We start from the raw sequence: 5,666 nt of genomic DNA, 5'->3' as shown, positions 1-5,666 counted from the left end.
TGGCGCAGTTGACGTGGTGAGTAGGATGACTTGTTCTTGATGAAGGTGCTCGTCAGCAGCTTGTGGTCAGTGTAGATATGAAACTGACGTCCTTCGACAAAGTACTGGAAGTGCTTCAATGCCTTGTAGATGGCGAGGAGCTCTTTGTCGAAGGCGCTGTACTTCTTCTCGGCAGTGTTGAGTTTCTTGGAGAAGAAGGCGACGGGTTTCCAGGCACCGTCGATGTGCTGCTGTAGCACTGCTCCAACTCCGGTGTCGGAGGCGTCCGTGGCGATGGAAGTAGGGGCGTCTGGGGCAGGGAAACTGAGCGCTGTGGATGTGAGCGCCTTCCGGGCAGCGAGGAAAGCGTCCTCAGCTGCGGGCGTCCAGGCAAGGGTGACGGACTGGCCTCGTTTGGCTGGCTTCACTAAGGCGTAGAGAGGCTGGAGGAGGAGCGCGCATCGGGGAATGAACCTGTTGTAATAGTTCAGCATCCCGAGGAACTGCTTCAACTGGCGCTGAGTTGTGGGCTTCGGGAAATTCTGGATGGCAGTACAGCGACTTGCAGTTGGGGTGAAGCCTGAGGAGGACACAGTGTGGCTGAGGAAGTCGACTGAAGGCACGCCGAACACGGACTTGTCGGCGTTGACCTGGATGCCGTAGTCCTTCAGACGAGTGAAGACTTGCTCGAGGTGTTGGCGATGAGCAGCGTCGTCTGGGCTGGCAACAAGAATGTCATCGACGTAAGTGAAGCAGAACTGCAGTCCTCGCAAAACTTCGTCCATGAAGCGCTGGAATGTTTGAGCAGCGTTCTTGAGACCGAAGGGCATCCTAGTGTATTCATATAGTCCGAAGGGCGTGATTATGGCCGTCTTCGGGATGTCCTCGGGGTTGATGGGGATCTGATGGAAGGCCTTTACGAGGTCGATCCTGGAGAAAATTGTAGAGCCGTGCAGTTGTGAGGAAAACTCCTGAATGTTAGGCACTGGATACCTGTCCATCTCGGTGCGGGAGTTTAGGGCTCTGTAGTCCCCGCAAGGGCGTATGTCACCGTTTTTCTTGGGGACGACGTGAAGCGCAGACGACCAGTTGCTGGAGCTTGGGCGGATGATGCCTTGCTGCATCAGAGACTCAAACTCGGCCCTGACCTGTTTGTAGCGTTCTGGTGCTAAGCGACGAGCCTTGGCGAAAACAGGTGGTCCGGTGGTCTCTATGTAGTGCAGGACGTGATGTTTCACTGGCTGCGTGGCTGAGTATGGCTGTGTTAGTGTTGGGAAACCCTTGAGGATGGCGGCGAAGGGGTTATCTCGGCAGACTGCGGAGAGTCCGGTGCTCTCGCCAGGTGCCGTTAGGCCACGGGTCCGCAGGGAAGTGAGACGATCCAGCAGCGTGCCGTGCTTCAAGTCGACTAAGAGGTCGTGGTGGCGTAGGAAATCGGCGCCTAGGATGGGTTGGGTCACAGCTGCCACGTAAAAGGTCCAGTCGAAGGAGCGGCGGAGGTTGAGTTCGAGGTGTAGTGTCTGCCGCGCGTACACAGGGATTTTCGAGGCGTTGGCTGCATAGAGGTGCGTGGTTACAGGCAACCTCTTCTGGCTGTCTGTGGCAGGCAGGACACTGACCTCAGCGCCGGTGTCGACGAGGAACTTAATTCCGGTGCGTCGGTCGTAGACGTGAAGTAGCTGTGACTTGGGCTGGCGGATCGTACGCGCCGTGAACGTCCGCCCGTTTAGTTTGACGCCGGGGTGGTGTTGTAAGTGCAGGGTTGGGTGCACTTAATGGCCTCGCTACCGAACCTGCTGTGGTAGTAGCAGACGCCCGGGGTGCGTGTAGTGCTACGCGACCGAGAGCGGTAGCGAGGGCGTCGAGGTGACGGTGGGCGGCGACGCTGGCGGGTATTTAGCTGTTCCTGCATCGCGCTGACCTGCAGGGCCAGCTGCGACACAATGTGGGTGAGTTGCTGGACGTCTGCTGTGTTAGTGACAGTGGCGACTGAAGACGGTAGCGTTGCCGACGGAACTGTCGACATATAGTCGTCAGCCAGCTGCGCGAGGTCTGGCGCAAGGCGTTTGAGGACGGCTTGCCTGAGGTCGTCGTAGGGATTGTCCGAAGAGGGGGCTTTCGCGATGGCGTCAGAGACTTGCAAGAGGACCTCGGGTGGCAGGAGAGTGCAGGCGTGAGTGAACTGTTTCAAGGCCTCAGTGATGTTGTTTGCCTTGAAGTTCAGCTCCAAGATGGTAAACCACATGTTGGGGTCGTGGCTGTTGAAGGCTGGAGCCCTGAAGGGGGGAGCTGGGGAGGCGGTGTCCGGTGGAGCCATGGCCGTTTCTTGTTGCTGGCGTGCGATGGGGCCTGGTGGCTTGTTATGCGAGTCGTGGAGCAGGGTGTAGTGACGCCTGTCGGCGAGGCGCGGGTTCCTCCGGCGCCAGGTGCCAGTGAGAGGTGGCAAGGGACGCCTGCTGGGCGCCACTGTGCAGTGCTGAGGGTGTGACAGCGATGGTCCTAGGCACGTACTTTACCACACTCGCACTTACGGCTTGGAACGCACTGCCGTGAACGAAGTGTGTAGTCTGTGTGTGTGTGTGTGTGTGTGCGTGTATGTGTAGGTGTTGGTGTCTGGCACACGGGGGTTGGTACGCGCTGATGCACACTAGGGAGTTTTCTAGGGGCAGGGGTTAACACACACAGGGGGAGGGTGGACGACGGGGGAGAGGGGAGGGACGGTCGGGAGCACTAACACTTTGGTGGGGGAACGTTGCAGGGAACGCCGCCCTGTTGTCGAGCGGAAGACGGGAGTACCGGTGCAGGGGGCGCCGCCCTGTTGTAGAGAAGCGAAATCAGGGCCAGTGGGGTGACGGCCGGGTGGCGGTGACCGTGCGTGGTGAGCCGGAGAGGTGTTGCTGCTGCTGTGGTGGTGATGGAGGCTGGGCAGCAGGTGTGGCAGGGGTGGCAGGTGACCAGGCAGCAGGTGGAGTTGGCGCGGTGGGTCACGGCAGCAGGAGAGGGAAGGACCTGGTGGCGGTGGTGAGGCGGCAGGTGAGCGTGGCCTCAGTGGCCTGGGTGGCTGGCGAGGCGTGGTGAGTCACAGCTGCGAGAGAGGGTGGCTGGTGACTGGCGAGGCAGCGGCGGTGACCACGGTTGCTGGGCTGGGTGACGGTGTGTGTGTGTCACGTGGCGGCTGGCCGGGCTGGGTGGCGTCGGTGGGTCACGGCTGGGCCAGGCTGGGTGGCGGTTTGGCCGTGGTGGTCCGTGTCAGGCGGGGGCTGACCTGGGCGAGGTACCTATAGCTGTGGCGACGCTATAGTGCTAAAGAACCTGGGACACAGCATTGGTGGAGCTGGCCACTACGGTCTAACTCCGAGTCACCATTTCTAGTGATCTAGGTGGAAGCCGCCAGGAATGTGAGAAGAGAAAACCGACAGGTAACCGTCAGCAGTTGCAAGTCCTTTAATCTCTTAACTCGCCAGAGATAGAGAAGAGAAAACCGACAGGTAACCGTCAGCAGTTGCAAGTCCTTTAATCTCTTAACTCTTTTTGTTCACCAGCTAAGGTTGTATTTATAGCCACTTGTTAGACTGGTTAAACTCTCTCTACTTTATTTAACAAAAACATGAACATGTACACAAGAAATACTGAACATAAAAAATGATTTACATAAAGATATGGACAAAGAGAGTGAATGTGTGTGTGTATGTCTGTGTGAAGAAAGGAGTAATATGATGTATAGAAAAGACGTGTAACGTATGTGTCGAAAAGCGTGCACAGAATGTGTATGTATAAAAAATGAGGAAGAAGAGATGAAAGACGAAAAATCTGTGCAGTAGAAAGAGAACGGGAGGCTGAAAACATATAAGAGAAAACGGAGTGCTTGGAGCGGTGACTTGTGTTTACATATTACTGGTTCTGAGAAGCGCGTAAGCTTTAGTGTACCCTGAATATGAGAGAAAATGGGATGTTTCTATGGCTGACTAGATTATTTGCTACAACGCCACGCTCCTCAGCCAATGATTAATAAGCTCTATACTTCTGGCCAATGGCAGGGCACGTGACTGTGGATAGGCGGGAACCACGTCAGGTATGTACAAGGTGCGTGGGCCTCAGTTTGAACACAGCAGCCATTGTGACCGGGGGAGTGAATACGGTTACCGGGATTATTTTACTGCAGAATTACGTTAGCGAGGGATTCAGCGGTACAGTTTGTGTTTGCATGGTTTATTACTGTAGTCTGCGTATTCTCTGGAGTGTGGCAGGTATTGTAAAGGATATATATACGATAAGGTTAGGTAGGTTGTGTCGGTTACAAACTTATATGAACTTATATGTGATACTGTATCCAGGACTTAACGGGCCTCTTCGTGCAGCTCAGTGATGTTAGCCATGTCCACTGTATGGTCGTATTTAAGTGGATGGGAAGCTCAGTGTGCCTCCAGTCTCTTTTTAAAGGATTATAGTGACAGTGCCTCAACGACTCCAGCTGAGAATTTGTGCTGGACTCCCCTCATGCCGTCGTAAGATCAGTGGTTGAATACTTGAAAACCATCGTGACGGCTTGGTCTTAATTGAGGTTTGAAGGTAAGTGATGTGGCCTCTTTATCATAGGTGTGAAAGTGTTTCCATAATTTCATCATGTCCCGCTTTAGACGTCGATAAGCTAGCGTTGTTGAGTTCAGTGTTTTAAGTCTCTCAGGGTAACTGTGATTTTTCAAGTTATCGACTAATCTCGTTGCTCGTATCTGGATTTTGGTGATTTTCTATGATTCTGGGTGTTTTTTTTTTTTTTTTTTTTTTTTTTGGTGGGGGAGAAAATTGTGTTTCTGAATGTTTTTGGGATGTTAAATTTGTATTTTTGGTGTCCTCGCCCCCCACGCAGGCAGACGCCCTTCCCCCGGCGGAGCACCTCTCCGAGCCGCCCGCTCATCTGAGGCGAGGGGCTGCAGGGTGCCACAAGCTACCGCACCCTCACGTGCCTAGAGCAGGTGCCCGCTGCGACCCGCCGCGCCACCCCATCCCGCCCCGCCCTGCCCCGCGCCAAGCTGCAAATAAAGCTGTGTTATTCCGTTCTCTTCTATACCTAATATGACATAACCTATTTTTTTAAAGTGATATGTAGTGTGGCTGGGAATATGGATTGTTGAATGATTAGGTGTAGTGGTGTGGCTGGTGTGGCGTGTGGCGCGGTGTGGCTGGGTGCTGTGTGTTGTGTGGTGTGGCTGGGTGTGATGCTGGTTGTGGTGTGGCTTCGTGTGTTGTGGCAGAATTTTTGTTATGATTAGTGTTGTGTTTATCAGGCAAGACAAATTTTCATGTGTAAGATCAGACGAAACCAGACATTATATTCTTGGTGAAAAAGAATGCCCAGGGAAACAAGTTATATATAATGAACTATTGCTAGCGTCTTGAATACTTTAGTGACGTGGCTGAGTGGTGGTGGTGGTGGTGGTGGTGGTGGTTACTGTCACGGTGTTTTGGGCCAAAGATGAATCCTTGCAAACCGGTGAAGGAGGAGGAGGAGGAGAAAGAAGAAGAGTCTGGGGGTGAGGATATGGTGAAGACAGCGGCGGCCCCTCTGCGTCCCGGCCTGGATCCTCCCTATCCTCTCCTTTGAATAAATGAATGCTGGGATTTTGAGGGTGTTAGAGTGTGTTTGTAGTGAAAACGTGTGCTGAGGCAGGTCTAGGAGGTGGAAATGC

General features: G+C 54.0%; 1 long non-coding RNA gene across 1 annotated transcript; it reads left to right on the top strand.

Annotated features, from left to right (window-relative positions):
- The first annotated feature begins 4,038 nt into the window (after nucleotides 1-4,038).
- Nucleotides 4,039-5,053, top strand: LOC135112457 (uncharacterized). Its single transcript, XR_010274398.1, has 2 exons — nucleotides 4,039-4,548; nucleotides 4,847-5,053. It is a non-coding gene; the product is annotated as an uncharacterized LOC135112457 (long non-coding RNA).
- The last annotated feature ends 613 nt before the right edge of the window (nucleotides 5,054-5,666 follow it).

Source organism: Scylla paramamosain, chromosome 23 (genome assembly GCF_035594125.1).
Source record: "Scylla paramamosain isolate STU-SP2022 chromosome 23, ASM3559412v1, whole genome shotgun sequence".
Lineage (NCBI taxonomy): Eukaryota > Metazoa > Arthropoda > Malacostraca > Decapoda > Portunidae > Scylla > Scylla paramamosain.
Note: the sequence above shows the minus strand (reverse complement) of the source record. Positions and strands in the feature narration are given on the sequence as shown.